Source organism: Rhinopithecus roxellana, chromosome 8 (genome assembly GCF_007565055.1).
Source record: "Rhinopithecus roxellana isolate Shanxi Qingling chromosome 8, ASM756505v1, whole genome shotgun sequence".
Classification (NCBI taxonomy): Eukaryota; Metazoa; Chordata; class Mammalia; order Primates; family Cercopithecidae; genus Rhinopithecus; species Rhinopithecus roxellana.
This window is the reverse complement of record NC_044556.1, coordinates 127,811,732-127,828,575: the sequence shown is the minus strand read 5'-3', so window position 1 is coordinate 127,828,575 and position 16,844 is coordinate 127,811,732.

The window sequence follows — 16,844 nt, the reverse complement described above, 5'->3', positions numbered from 1 at the left end:
AAGAATTTATGACTAAGTCTTCAACAGTGATTGCAACAAAAATAATTGACAAATGCAGACTAGTTAAACTAAAAAACTGCATAGCAAAATAAATTATCAACAGAGTAAACAGACAACCTATAGAATGGGAGAAATACTTGCAAACTATGCATCTGACAAAGGTCTAATATCCAGAATCTATAAGGAACTTAATGCAACAAGCAAAAAACAACCCCATTAAAAAGTGGGCAAAAGACATGAACAGACACATCTCGAAAGAAGACATACAAGCGGCCAACAAACATAAAAAAATGCTCAGCATCACTAATCATCAGGGAAATGCAAATCAAAACCACAATGAGGTACCATCTCACAGCAGTCAGATGGCTAGTATTAAAAAGTAAAAACAAAACAAAACGAAACAAAACAAACAGATGCTGACAAGGCTCTGGAGAAAAGGGAATGCTTATACACTGTTGATGGAAATATAAATTAGAGCTAACCACCATGGAAATCAGTTTGGAGATTACTCAAAGGACTTAAAATAGAACTACCATTCAATCTGGAAATCCCATTGCTGGGTATATAACCCAAAGAAAATAAATTGTTCTACCAAAAAGACACATGCACATATGATATAGAACATATGATGTACCTATGTTCTACCAAAAACAACGTATGTTAATCACAGCACTATTCACAAGAGCAAAGACATGGAATCAACCTAGGTGCCTATCAGTGGGGGATTGGATAAAGAAAATGTGGTACATATACCCCACAGAATACTATGCAGCCATAAAAAAGTGAAATCCTGTTCTTTGCAGCAACATGGATGCAGCTGGAGACCATTATCCTAAGCAAATTAATGCAGGAACAGAAAACCAAGTACGGCATGTTCTTATTAATAAGTGGGAGCTAAACAATGGGTGCATATGGACATAAAGATGGCAACAGACACTGGGGACTACTAGAGGGAGGGAGGAGGGAGGAGCAGGACAAGGACAAGGGTTGAAAAACTGCCTATTGGGTATCCTCAGTGTCACACAGTATATGCATGTAACAAACCTGTACACGTACTCCCTGAATCTAAGAAGTTGAAATTATATATATAAAATGAAAGCATAGAATAAATTAATAATATAATCCACTGCATAAAAAAAATATAAAAATCTGTTTCAGGTTCCTCTCCTGGGCTTGTTGATGACCATCTTCTTCCTGTGTCTCTTCACATCATCTGCCCTCTATGCATTTCTTTGTCTGTGTCCAAATTCTTACTTTTTTATAAGGACACCAGTCATATCGGATTAGGAGCCCAGCCTACTTCTGACCTTAACTTAGTGAATTACATCTGTACTGATCCTATTTCCAAATAAGGCCACATTCTGAGGTACTGGGGGTTATATCATTTTTTGGGGAACACACATTGTTCAACCCATAACAGTATGCATTATTTGATGGGGCAGTAATGATAGAGATGTATATGTACAGTACAGACCTAGTAAACGAAATAGACACTTTTTTTTTTTCAGGGCAGACACATCCTCAAGAAAGCTAATATGAAGCCTTAACTATGTTTCAGGAACTATTCATGTTTATTGATCACTTATTATGTGCTAAACACCATTTAGTAATTTAATGTGTCAACACAATCCTATGAAGAAGCTAAGCCACAGAGAGGTAAAGTAAACAGTCCCAATGCACATAGGAAGGGGCAGAGGGGCAGATCAGGTGTATCTTGTAGGAACCCAATTACTTACACTGTCTTCCCCTACCTCCCTGAAACACCAGGCTCTCCCCATTGAGGATCTGTCCATAGGTTAAGAACGTGGCACTGACAGGGACCAGCTTACATGGATGATTAGGTGTGAAAGCGGTCTGAGTTAGGCAAAGCAGAAGCCTCATAGTGCCAAACTTCCTAATCCCCATGGTCAGAACCTCTGTCCCCAGGCACCCTTAAAATAGGCACTTCCCACTCTATTTCAGGTGCTGTTTGTTGCCTTCTTGATATCTTTCAAATGCAGTTATCATATTCATTTGCTTACCACTAGAGTGTAAGCCCCATGAAGGCAGGGACCTGTGTTGTCTTTTTTAGTGCTGCATTGCCAGTGCCTAGCAATGGCCCAGAGAGGCATTCGAGAAAGACTTCTGGTAAATGGCTTGTGCTATATATAAAGCAGATTTCTCTGGGTCTTCTCAGAAATTAGATTTCATTAAAAAAAAAATAAGCCCTAGGTGAAAAATGCCTCTAGGAACTTGTACATTAAATAATTGAGTAAAAATGAGGCACTTAAAGCATCACAGCTGGTCTCTAGCACAGGTATGGAGGCCACTGAAGACGTGGCTCTCTGTACCAAAGTAATATACTGAATTCATTGATAATTATCCTAAATGGAGCAAATAACCCTCATACATCTCTTGCAGCATAGCTATGGGTTTTATTTTCACTTAAAGTATTGACTTTCTACCCAGGGAGCCATCATCTTTTTTTTTTTTTTTTTTTTTTTTTTTTTTTCGGTAACAGTGGCCCGCTCGCATTGCTTTGTGGAAACAGACCATGTGTTCAAGGCAAACTTGACTGTACAGATCTCACAGTGGGGTGGGTACTTCACGGACACTCTCTGAACTGCTAAGGTGGTAGAGCAAAGCAGGCTGGGAGTTGGAAGGCCTGTGTGCTCACCCTGGCCCACAGGCAGCTCATAATTTATGTTGAGATTGGTATCCCATTTGTGAGAAGGAGCAAATGATTTCTGCCCTGTTTGCCTCACCTACTATTGCAGGGTTCAATTAAGTTAATGCACAGAGAAGTGCTTCAGACCCAGAATTTACACATGTAAAGAGTAATTACCCTGGAGCAACATGGCAGGAACAGGAGTGCTGGCATCTGATAGACCTGAGCTTAAATCCCAATTCTACTTGTCTTGCTGTGACTTTAGTTATCTCTAAATCTCTTTGATTTTTTTTGTCACTTGTTTTATCATCTGTAAAATGGGGAGAATAATCCAGCCTTGCGTGATTATGAGAGTCAAAGGGAATAATATTTGGAAAGTTCTTGGCACATAGTAGGTGCAGTGGTAACTTTTGTGCCACTAATTTTAGTTTGTCACTTAATCAGAGAGTGCCATTGTATTAGTTTTCTGTTATTGCCATAAACTATCACACACTTAGCCACTTAAAACAATACAAATTTATCATCATGTATTTATAGGTCAGAAGTCCACTGGGCTTGGCTGGTTTCTCTGGCCAGGTCTTGCAAAGTTGAAATCAAGGTGTTGGCAGGCTCAGGGGATTATCTACTTTCAGACTTATTCAAGGCATTGGTAGAGTTGAGTTCCATGTGATTGTAGAATTGAGGTCTACCAGCTGGTGGCTGGGGATTGTTTTCTGTTTATAGAGACCACCCACACTGCTTGGCTTGTGGTCTCTTCCCCCTTCTTCAAAGCCAGCAATGGTGGGTCTTGTCCTTCTCATTCTTGGAATGTCTCCTTTGTTTCCCTCTTCTGCTGCAGCTGACTTTTCTGTCTCCTCTACCCCTTTAAGGGCCCCATGATTACGTTGTGTGCATGTGGATAATCCAGGGTTCTATTTTAAGTTTTCTAACCTGAATTTCATCTGCAAAGCCACGTAAACATATCGTGCCATGGTAACACCTTCACAAGTTCCAGGGGATAAGAACGTGAACATCTTTGGCTGGGGGTGGGGTGGAGTGGGATGATTTTTTCTACCACAACCATATGTTGATAACTGATGTTCTCATATTATTAACAATGTCTCTTCAACAAGATCTAAAGTTCCAAGTACTTAGCTCAATACCTGGCATAGAGTAAGTGCTTGATCAATATTAGTTTCTATTTTTGTTGTTGGTAAGCAGATGACAATAAGTATCTTGGTTTTTCCACAGGTTCTAGCAAATTCACGTGGCTAAGGGATGCCTCTTCCTTTGCTACTCATTGTCAGTTCTCTCCAGAAAGTCTTTCTGACCCCAGCCCTTGCCCACCAGTCTGGATTCAGTGCCAGTCCTCTGTGTTACAGCATCATAGAATTTTCCTTGTTCAGCTGTCCATTTCCCTATCACTCTTCCACCAGATTGCACTTTTTGAGTACAGAACCTGATATTTCTGTATCATTTAGTAGAGTGTCTGGTACATAGTACATGCTCAAGAAATGCTTATTGAATAAATTAATGATGGGAAAATTTATTCTACTTAAAATTTTTGATCAAATAATTACTGGTTGGAATGTATCCCTTAAACAACACAAATATTGAGATATTCAGTGAGAGGAAAATCTATGCATGTCAGTACTGCGATTCCTGAGAATTGTCTTTACACAGAAGGCTTCTTGAAAAATAAATAAACATTGTGTTTGTGAATTGTCCAGACCTGGATCTTGAGGAAGGCACTGCTTAAATAGCTGCAACTCCCGGTAAGTATTGTACTTGGAATTCACTGAATGATTTTGACACTTTTTTTCTCTGAATGCATTAGGGAACAAACAAAGAGAGTATTGAAATAAAGCCACACCATCTTGGCTTACTTCTTATTTGCTTCCTTACTGGAGCTTATTACATCTAACAGCAAAACTGAACCCTAGTGTTATTTCTCCTGCAAATTCACAAGGAGCTCTTCCTTCTGGTTTTTTCCCTCACACATTGAATGCTCGTTTTCTGTCCATTTTGTGAAGTGTCTTAACAAAACTGCAAGTCGTTAGTGACAAATAATAATCCAATAAGAGCAATTTTCATAGGGTCATTCATATTGCCATGTGTGTTTTCCATATTTTAGAAGTTTCTCAATTTTGGTTCGTCAGCCTGCCCATGTGATTCCAGATCAGCCAAGGAGGTCAGGCTCCTCTTGCTTGGGCCAGGATCCCTTAACAGTTACTTTGAGCTTGGCTGGTCTTTTTGCAATAATTGCTCCCACTCAGGGACTTTGATCTTTTGATATTTATTTTTAGATTCAATATAGTCACCATTATTTTAAAGGAACAATTTTATTATCTGAAACAAACAACCACAAATGAAAAATTGGAGCCAAATCACAGGCCTCAGGACCCAGATGAGGAATAAAGAAAAATTGTTTATAGTCATAAATGCTTTCTTTGCAGTTTTCCTTCTGTCTATTGGGCTGGGGCACATTTTCTACTATCACAGAATGGTGATTAGACATCAGATTATATCTTGATATTATAATGGTACTGCCCTCTATTGGAAATCTGGGAATCCTAATTTCCTTTGGATTTAGTGCTCCATTTTGAAATTACAGTCCAGCTCAGGTAGCAGGCTCACATATAACATTGAAGGGTTGCAGTGAAGTCACTTCTCAATGGCTCCTCTGGTTGAACATTCTTGCACAATTATTTTAAACTCAGCAAACATTTGTTGAATACCTATGATGTGCCAGACATTGTGCAAGGAACTCGATAGATGCAGAGATGTCTAAAACAAGGTTCGTGATTTCAAGAACCTTATGACCTGGTACAGGAGACAGACTTTTATACAAATAAATAGAAAGGAATCTGACTTCATGGCGTTCTGCAATTCCAAGGAATTTTAAGTGCTATGTGGCAGATGCATGGCCAAGGAGAATTAGGACTTTACTACTGGACCAGTCATTAGCTCAGTGCCTGGCGTATGGTAGATACTGCATATGTGGGGTATGCATAATTTGGAGAAGGTGATATAATTAGAATGGAGAGGTCTGGAAGGGCTGTACAGAAAGGGATGCAGCCAGAGCCTCACTGACATCTTCCTTTCCTGCTCATACTCTGAGCAATCCTACAACCATGGTGGGTGACTTTACTTGCAGCACAGTAGGAGAGCAGAGTGATCAGGAGTGATACACTGACAGAGTATCCAGCAAGGCCTCTTTCATTAATAAACACTTAATAAACACAACAGACTGATGTGCCACACATAGGAGTGCTATTTGAGCCTGAATATGCCTCTAGGGCGGCCCGCCTTCCGTGGACAGTGGGTGCTAAAGAGCCATTTATATAAGTAATGCCACTCTCTTGCCTGTCCTAGAGTTCTTGCTCCATTGTAACCTCTCTTGAGGAATTCACTCCTCCACTGAGTCTCTGAACAAAGAAAAGCTTTATCTATCATTGAGCAAGCTCTAGAGCAGGGTTTATGGGTCTTCCTTGACCTAGGCCCTGACTACTATGTCTGTCTCCTCTCCCAGAACTCTCCCACCTTCCTCCAACTGATCCAAGCTGTTATTAGTTTCTTCTCACACTTCCATGCCTTTGCACTGCCTTTGCCTCTAATTGGAATGGTCTAGTTTTTGATCTAAAGTTTCTACTTAATTCTTTAAGATTTAGCTCAAGGCCACTTTTTTTGGAAAGCATTTATTTGCATTATTACACCATAAAAACATCTTTTGAATCTCCATAACACTAGGTCATATGTCTGTCCTACTGCTTACTGCAATTCTCCAACTATTTGGTTATATGTCTGTTTCCCTAGAGGTCAAATACTGTGTCCATTAGTCATTTTAGCCCCAGGGGGTTAGCGTATTATCTGGAACATAGCTAACATTTAGTGAATACTTTTCTAATAAACAAAGTGGATTTGGTGAAAAACTCGACATTAAGAAAGGTCTAGTGAAATATTTTTCATCTTTTATTTGTAAGTATCTATAAGGTAAGATAGGCCCATTGTCCACAATCTGCATTAATAGATCTCAATAACTGTCAAAGGAAGAATGCTTCCCAGAGACCAGGAGAGAGAAAAGGCCAAGTGGGCAAAGCCACGGCCCTCTTTAACAGACAGGGAGGACAGAAAGGGTGGGAACACTTGTTCAGAACTGTTCCTGTGAAATGTCCCACAAAAAGGAATCTGTGCTAGAATTATTTTGGGAAATGCGATTTACTGTTTTCTATTCATTCATTATTTACTCATCCTATTATTTAACAAGTATATTTTAAATGTCTACTATTTGCCATACATTTGTTCTCAACACTGAAAGATGGTAGTGAACAGCATAGGTCATTGTTCCTCCCCTCCTGGAGCTTACATTCTAGTGTGAGACACAGGCCATAAACAAAGTAAGAACTTGAACTGGGCAGTGTTTTACAGAGGGGCATTAAGTGCTATGGAGGAAAGAAGTCAGAAAGCTTTTATTGGAAGTGCTGGGGAGTGGAGTATGGGAATTTTGAATAAGAGGTCAAGGAAGTTCTCACCAAAAGGTTGCATATGAGTAAAGACCCGAAAGAAGAGAAGGAGTGAGGTGGGTGGATCTCTGACTAAAGAGAAATCAGGAAAGAAGGAACTGTGAATGTTCCATGTTTAGAGGAACAGCACGAAGCCCAGTGTATTTTCAGCCCAGGAAGGGAGGGAGGTGAAGATGGGAGATGTAGGTGGAGAAGTCACAGAAGAGCAATCATTTGGGGTTGTAGGTATGAACTCTGGATTTCATCTGAGTAGAAGGGGGAAGCCATTGCAGGGTTTTGAAGAGAGGGGTGATATTGCCTGTTGTGGTAGGCGACTCAACCTAGGTGTTGGGTTGAGGGTAGACTATCGGGGAAGGGCAGAGGCAGGGACACCATTTGGAAGGCTCCTTAAATGGTCCAGGCTTGGGCCAGGGTAGTGGAGTAAAGTGGTCAAATTCTGGATATATTTTGCATTGTAGAATGAATAGGATTTGCTGATAGATGAAATAGGAGGCAAAGGAGAAATAGAGGAATCAGGAATGGCATTAAGATTTTTGGCCTAAGTAACTTGAAGAATGAAGTTGACATGAACTGATGGTGGGGGAAGACTGAGTGAGGAGGAGATGAAGGGATATCAAGTTAAGTTTCAGATGTTTTCTAGACATCTCATGGACAACCGTGAAGGGGCAGTCAAGCAATCAGAGGACAGGTATGGGCTGGAGATGTAAACTGAGTAGTCCTTATCATGGAGATAGTATTTAAAGCCAGGAGACTAGGAGAGGTCACCCAGAGTATGAAAGTAGGCCAGGAAGAGAAGAGAACTGAACTCTGAGATGGATTTAGAGTCCCAGCTCTTGAATTCTCATCTCTGACAGTCCTTGAAGAAAAGAAACAGATTTAACTTGGCTTTTCCCAAAGTATCGGATGATGGAACACACTTTCCCCTATAGAACTGCAGAATTTATGTTCCACTGAACACTTTTTGGAGAAGACCATTCTAGGCTTGGAAGGTATCCTAGGGCCATAAGGGAAATAATTTTTTATCCTCTACTAAGAAGTTTGGACTTCGTCTCCCAGGTGTTGGGAGGTCACGGATGAATTTTTTTTTTCTTCAACACAAGAATAATGGTGTTCTTTATTTACCTTTGCAATTTTTTTTCCTTTTCTGAAATTTTTTTTATTATACTTTAAGTTCTGGGGTACATGTGCAGAACATGCAGTTTTGTTACGTAGGTATACTCATGCCATAGTGATTTGCTGCACCCATCAACCCGTCATCTACATTAGGTGTTTCTCCTAATGTTATCCCTCCCCTAGCCCCCCACCCCCCAACAGGCCCCCCGGTGTATGATGTTCCCCTCCCTGTGTCCATGTGTTCTCATTGTTCAACTCTCACTTATGAGTGAGAACATGTGGTTTTTGGTTTTCTGTTCATGGATGGGTTTTAAGAGAAGTAATAGGATTTACATATTTTGGTGGCAATATGGAAAGTGGCTTGGAGAGGGGAGTCTGATGGAATAAGACAAGAGAATAGCTGATTGCAATAGCCTCAGTGACAGATGATGAAGCCCTGAACACAGCGACTAGGAATGGAGGGAAGAATCAGATTAAATGGGTATTTAGGAAGTTTAGAATCAATAAGATTTGATGACCAATTAGATATAGTGGATGATGAAAAATATTCAGTGATAATCCTGAGAGTTCTGTCTTGGGTCAGATTGTCTATAATTACCTGTATCCCTTAGAGAGATCTATCAGTGCAAGCTACAAAGCAACATTCCATGTAATTAGCTTTTATTTTTAACACTGTTCAAGATATATTTTAACGGAGAAAAGTGAATTGATTTAATGCCCAATGTTGCCTTCTATTTTTGTCATTCATAAAACCATATTAGTTTTTTTATTAATACAAAAGTACTTTAAAATGGTATTTACTTGAGTAAGCATGATGAATTGTTTGAATGTGCAGAGGATTACGATGTTATTTTTTAAACACTAATAGTCATATTTTGGGATTGGTGTATTCTAATCTTTTACATGCAGAGTACAGAATTAAAAAGAAAACAGATTATACTGACTAGAAAAGTGTTCCTAGCAAGTGGTTTGAGGACCTTGTATAGATTGGGCCTTGTTCTCCAACATTGGGAAAAGGTGGGAGAAATTTCCAATATTGCTTATCTGGATTTTTGTATGTTTAGAATGGGACTAAGAAATGCCAGAATTTTTCTGAATAGTCCAAGGACTCTGAAAAGTAAGTGTATTTCTTTAATGTGGCTGTGGTATGTGCACATCCTTTTGCCTTTTAAAGTAGCCTCTTGCTGGCATTAATGGCATCTCCTGAATATCTTGGGTTTGAAACTGTGAATAGAGAAACAGAATCAAATTGTTTAGGGTCATATGAATATCATATCTTTACTACTAACAAAGCACAGAGGAAAGACCTTCAGTTTGACATTTAGATAATCAATACTTTTTTTTGGTGGTAACATTGGTTCTAGTCACAATTTTTTTCTTGTTTTCTTTCCTCTAGGCACATTGTAGGGTTGAACTTCCCTGTTTGCATTACATAAGATGGGTCATCTGACTGGCTGTGGCCAGGAAAATGTAGATGAAAATAGCCTGTATCACCTCTGGAAGAGTAATTAGGAGCCAGGGTATAATTTGCTACATTTCCTTCTGTCTGCCATGGTGATTGGTGATGGAGGCTCTATTAGTTTTTGTTCCTGAGTAAAGTGATGTAGGGATGAGTTCCTAGCTGACTTCCAATATGAGTGAGAAATAAACCTTTATTGTTTTAAGCCTCCGAGCTTCGAAGTTTGTTATACAGCCCACCATGACAAATATACTATTAGTCCTTTATTTACATGCTTTAAAATACGTCTTGCATTTTCTGATTACCATATGTTCATTGTGGAGAATTTCAAAAAATATAAAAAAAATCGCTTGAAATCACTTACATAGAAGTAGTCTCTGTTAATATTTTGATGTATTGTCTCCCTCTCCCAATTTAAAAAACTGAGATCCTAATATATATACAATATTGATTTCTTCACTTCATAGGTACTCTTAAAATACATGAATTTGCTGCATATTATTAATTGATGAGGATGTGTTATAATCTATTTTTATATTTATATGTTTTATATTTATACTATTTAATTTATAAGAGTCATATTTTATTTTTATACTTTTTCTTGTTGTAAATAACATCCCAATGAAACCTTTGCACCTAAGTCTTTGCTGAAATTGCTGCTGCTGTCCTTGGTGTAGATCCCTAGAAGGGGAACGACTAGGTCAGGGAGTATGCACACTTTTAAGATTTTTGCTACCTATTGCCAGGAGAAAGGTTGTCCCAATTAACATGTTGGCTGTGTGAGATGGGCCATCTTACCATTCTGTGGGGTATTAGAATTCCTTTTAATCTTTGTTAATTTGATAGGTGAAAATGCTATCTTGTTGTTTTATATTTGCATTTCTTTGATTACAAGTGTTGTTGAACATTTATTTCATACGTTTATGAGTCATTTGCACTTTTTTCTTGTGGGAATTATCTAAATGGATTCTCACACCCCCCAAACACCAAGCTAATAAACGGAAAGCCACACAGGAAGCCGGCAGTACTGTTGCCACGGAGCCTCTGCACGAGCTTTTGAAGTGTGAGCGTTGAACAGGTTCCTCTAACTCCCTCTCGTCTGCATTGTTTTGCTTCTATTCTCTCCAGCTGTATCCCTCCACAGCCCATGTCTCCCTCAAGCCTTGGAGTCCCTCCAAGCATTTTATTGCACTGGACTGTAGTTGTGGCTCAACCTAGAATTCAGAGAGAAAAGGACAAATGTGATCGAAGTCAGTTTGAAGTGAACAGCATTGTTGTGGAAAAATCCATTAAGTGTCTCCCTTATGAAGCCCCTCCCTACCAACCGATGGGTCCCTGTGGCAAAGAGGCGGTGGGCATATCCCCTGCTTGAGGCCAGGATTGGGAGCACAGCCTGCTCCTCTAGCTTTAGGCCTGACTCTATGATCCCTGGTGACGAAGCTTCAATTACTCTTCCCAGAAGCATTCTTATTTATTTCATGGACCTTGCATTACCCCTGACTGTCTGTTTGGTGCTTTTAAGAGAGGAGAAGAAAGAATCTAAATTTCCCCAAAGTAAGTGTTACTTTTTAGCTAGTGTGAGATAAAAGACAGATTGAAATGGAGCCAGAGGGACCTGCCCTTCACCCTCCATCTTCCTCGGAGTTGGAAGCTCACATTGGTGTGTCAGGCAGCAGCTGGCAGGCTCTTTTATCATCATTAATTGTCCGCTGAGTTGTCACGAGGAGAGACTAGAATTCAGGTTTAATTACATCTGTATCATCTCTGATAAAGTTCAGGGGATTCTGGTGGTGCGAAGCAGGAATGGGCCAGTGATGGGCCAGGGATACTCTGTGAAGTGGAAACCATGTGTATCCTTGAGGGGAAAAGGTGAATTAACCGAATTCCAAGGGAAGTAAGCCTTATCCAGGCTGGGCAACTCTCATGAGATATGGTGATGGGGAAGGGAGGCTGCTCTAGGCATTAGAGCTGCTTAAGGATAAATTAGTTTAAATGAGGCAGGTGTCATGGCTCTTCACAGCAAACAAGTCAAGATTTGTTCCAGAAAGCTTGCTTGTTTTTATGGACAACAATCTACTACCAGACTGGGAGCATAGAAATACATTTGGTCTTAGATAAAATAATGGCACTCCGCCTGCCCCCATCTCCTTTATGAGATGAATCTTTTTGAATGGTTTCTGATTTAGTTCTGGAAATACTGGAGCAGAGTGAGGCTTAAGTGACAAGCTGGCTTTGACTAAAAACAAGACCTAAGTACAGCTTCATGGAAACGGCAGGTGGCAGGTGGCCTGGGAGCTAGGTGCATCAGCAGATCAGTTTTTCATGAAAATAAGTCAGTGAGTGCTAAGAGTCTTCACCACACTTATGACAATGACCCTTCTGCCAAACTTAGCCACACAAGGTCTCATTCTGATCTTTTATCAATTCTTGGGGACCACCCCGTCTGCTCTGACCCTTTTGTTATTGACCAACACCTGGACTTTGCACTTCAGAATAAAGCTTTGGCCGCATGGTCAGTTCTTGTCATCAGGGAATGGATCTTGTTCTGACCACCAGACTTTATAACTCTCACTTCCTGAGAGAAAATCTGAAGCCATTTCATGGACTATCTCTTGTGCAATTAAGTGTTTTCAAAGAATCGGCCTTCTACTTTTCAGAAGAGCATGTCTTCTGTGTTCCTCCTATATCTCAGGAAGAGCTATTTATTTTAATCCGTGGGCCCTCTTTCAGCATTAAAAAATACAAATTAAAAAAAAATTAGATCAGGTGAATGGAATCTAAAAAATCTAAAAAATAATAAGTATGTGTGTATGTGTCTCTGTGTGTTGTATGCACAATAAAAGGGTTTTGCACACACTCTAATTTTCCAGTGAGAGAAAAATTCTTCCCAGTCTAAAGGTTAGGATCTTTAGTTTTGAGACTCTCATTCAATCTACAAAACTAATTTTGCTTTGATTTTTATCACCAGAAGCACAACTCACAGGGGTAAGTTTGGAAAAACAAGTAAATCAAATTCAGAGCTCTCAGAATTTAAAAGCTAGGTTGACTCAGAATAGATACATAACAATATTAAAGCAGAATGCAAGAAGATTGGTGTACCAAAACTTACCTGTGATCATAAATTTCCTGAAACCAGCAGTTCTATATCTATTTATTTTATTAATTAATTAATTTTTTTGAGATGGAGTTTCATTCTTGTTGTCCAGGTTGGAGTGCAATGGCGTGATCTCTGCTCATTGCAACCTCTGCCTCCTGGGTTTAAGTGATTCTCCTGCCTCAGCCTCCTGAGCAGGTGGGATTACAGGTGCCTGCCACCATGCCGGGCTAATTTTTGTATTTTTAGCAGGGACAGGGTTTCGCCATGTTGGCAGGCTGGTCTCGGACTCCTGACCTCAGGTGATCTGCCTGCCTCGACCTCCCAAAGTGCTGGGATTACAGGCATGAGCCACCGTGCCTGGCCTCAGAGGTTCTATATCTATACTTCCATCCAGCACTATTAGGCACAGGGTAGATGCTCAGTAAATAGGTACTTAATGTGGAAAATATTTGTGGATTGTGTTAAATAGCTTTCATAGTTACCATATGCTCTGGTGGGCTAGTCATGTTAACTAAGATGTGGCTAGAGGTAGAAAGAGGTGCTCTGTGCCAAAATATTGAGCTCATCCCAGTTTATGGGCCCATCAGAGCTGCCCCTATGAACAACTGAGGCCCTTGCCCCAGGCCCAGGGCTGGTCCTCCATGCTGCAGGCACTGGTAGCTGGTTGCAACTCAAGCAGGCCTCCGATCAAGAAGAAGGATGTCTATCCATATATAATCATGGAGTGGAGTCAGATAATAGCTGTATTTTGTCTCCAACTACCTTTCTATCTCTGTGGAACTAATTTTTCCTCTTTCCCCAAATGAAACACAGACATGCCCTATGACTTTTCTGTCCATGCCAGAGGAGCACACACATCAGTTACTTCAAGCCACACAGAATAGTCTCCTATCACGTGAAGTCACACAACACAGTCTTAGCATGGTAATTAGTACGTCTGGTCCCATGTTATAGTTGAAACTCTAGAGTAATAAATTCTTTCTTTTTCCCGGTTCAGGCTTATTCCAGGTAGGAGCCCACAGTCCAGAAAAGAGAGTGCAGTCAGCCTCTCCTGTCTCGTCACCCAGCACTTCTAACCCTACTTCCACATCCCACCAACGCCATGCTCCACAGTCCACTGACTTCCACATCCCACTAACTCTTGGGTTCTAACTGGTCAACTGGTTAGCTCAGGGTGGTCTCAGTTGCTTTTGCCTGGGTCTGGTTATTAATAGTTCCCCTTTGGGTCAGTGAGTGTTCTCCTTAAAATCAACTGATTGTAAGTGTTAATCACACGAACAAAATGTATTCACAGTAACATCTAGTGTCGGACACACAGCTGGGCACCAGAACCTGGCCAAGTTGACACATGAAAAGAACCATCACACCATTTCCCTTTCAGAAGACTTTCTGTATGTAAATTATGTGCCACCCTAGTTAGTTCTGACCCCTCCCAAGTGGGTGCAGGGAGAGAGAGAAGATGAGGAGAGCAGGAAATGTCTCCCTTAAAGGATACCTCAAGATACACAGAATTGACGTTCTTGGGACTTGGCAGATGCTTAAACCTGACTCTTGCTCTGAAGGACATTTTTGGGGGATTCTCTGGAGATTTTACACCTCCTTCTCCGACACTGGTGATCTCTGTTTTTGGCTCTCGACAGGGCAAAAACATCTTTATTCTCATAGCCCAGAGACTCGCCCTCAGTGTTGTGGATTCTCTTTCACTCTGCCATCAAACGGGCCAGTAAGCCCATGTCTTGCTGATATGGTTTGGCTCTGTGTCCCCACCCAAATCTCACCTTTGAATTGTAATAATCCCCACATGTCAAGGGTGGGGCCAGATGGAGATAATTGAATCATGGGGGCAGTTTCCCAGCTACTGTTCTCATGGTAGTGAATAAGTCTCATGAGAGCTGATGGTTTTACAAAGGGGAGTTCCCTGCCTAAGCTCCCTTGCCTGCTGCCATGTAAGATGTGCCTTTGCTTCTCCTTTGCCTTATGCCATGATTATGAGACTTCCCCAGCCATGCTGAACTGTGAGTCCATTAAATGTCTTTCCTTTATAAATTACCCAGTCTTGGTTATGTCTTTATTAGCAGCATGGGAACAGACTAAGACACTTGCCTTTCAGATTTTGCAGGCAGGAGTCAGGTGTGTGCACAAGAACCACACATTAGGCCTTAGGCTCTCTGAGGATTTCTTTTGACATCTTTTCCTTTAGAAGTGAGGTGAGGGCAGAACTCCACCTTTAGACATGACTTGGTGGGAGGAAGCTCAGAATATAAACTCTCACCACAGGCCCTTTCCATAATCAAACAATCTCTACCACCCAACCCCCCGCCCCGCCCCCCAAAACAACAACAACAAAAAACCCAACTAAAAATCTCTTAGTTATGTCTTAATCTGTAAACCTTATACCCTGGAATGAGTAAGAGGATTAAGAATTGAACCTCCTTTGAAATCGTGCCACTATGGCCAAATGATATCTGTGCTTCAGGACTTTAGCCTAAAGTCCATTTTAACATTTTGTACACACACACACACACACACACACACACACACACACACACACACAGATAAACATAAGAGTTTGCATTCATCTACAAATCTCACTAGTCCCTGGAACTGCCAATAACAAGGAGAAAGTAAGTTGGGGGATTGTGCCTCACATTTCCTTCTGTATCTTCTTTTTAATTCTCTTCTGGATGTTCATTGTGACCTCATCTTACCAGCAGGGGTGTGTGTGTGTGCGTGCGTGCATGTGCTCAGAGGTGGTGTGGAGAGGGGGCAGAGTATGATTCTCCTGGAGGGTGGTTTAGTCTGAGCCCTAACAGTCCTCTGGGTTCAGTGCTGGGTCTCCATCCAATGGGTCTCACATCCGATGGGCTGTCAGGATGCTTTTTAAGCAGAGCAGTAGGAAGGATGAATGCTACTGCTGGCATCACTGTTTGCTACAACAGCATTTAAAAGAAGGCCTGAGGCAATTAGGACATAAAATAATCCTATTGCTCTTATAATACCTAAATATTGAATATTTAAAAGGTAAGCAGGCTTGAAATTTGAAATGGAAAGAAAATGTCCCTTTAAGTCGTTAAGGAGTGTTAGGAGCCATAAGCCTCTGAAAAAAAGTTAGAAGTTCGAAGAATTCACAAGTCAGAGAACTTGGGTTACATTTATAAATATATAGAGCTTACAGTAATAAAATCAGAGCCAACTCAGAGGTCCACTTAGGAAGGTGACCAGAGAATAAGTCAAGTAACTGCACTCATAGCCAATTTGGAATTCTGTCTCTAGGAAAATGGTTACTATAAGATATTCACAGATAACTCAGAGAAGGAAAGAAGTCACAAAAGAGATGTGAGGTGGTTAAGAAAGCAGATTTTAGAATGACAGTGAAGAAGTGAATTCTGGCTAAATAATTTGTGACCTGTGTGGCCTTAAGATACGTGTAGAGGATTTTTGGTCTCAATTTTCTCACCTGTAAATTGGTACCTATCTCATAAGGTGGTCATGAGAATGTTAGCAGTGTTTTTGGTACATAGTAAGTGCTCAATAAATATTAACTATTACTAAATCTAGATTTTTCCCCTAGAAACACCATGTATCTGATACAAAGATGAACCTTTCAAATGAAGAGAGGTTGTAAGACAAAATAGTGAATTCAAGTGATTACCAGTAAGAAAGTAGTTCAGATTTTATACTGATATTAATTTGATTACATAATCACAAAGATAAACAGTTGACTCTGTTTTAGTTATAAAAGAGAAAAAGTGCACCAAAAAAGTGTTTAATTTGACAGTTATTTTGCTGTGGTTTTTTTTTTTGTGTGTGTGCGTGTGTTTAGTCTACTTCCAGATGAGAGAAAAACAATTCCTTAAAGGTTATTTCACCATCTGATCATGTTCTTTCATATTGGTTTATAGGTACACCTATTATAGACTCATTCTTTAGTTATGGAGATGTGATACTTATTATTTAGAACAGACCACATGCAGGAACCAACAAACCCTAAGGGCCACTGGATTCTATTAACAGAGATTTACTTCT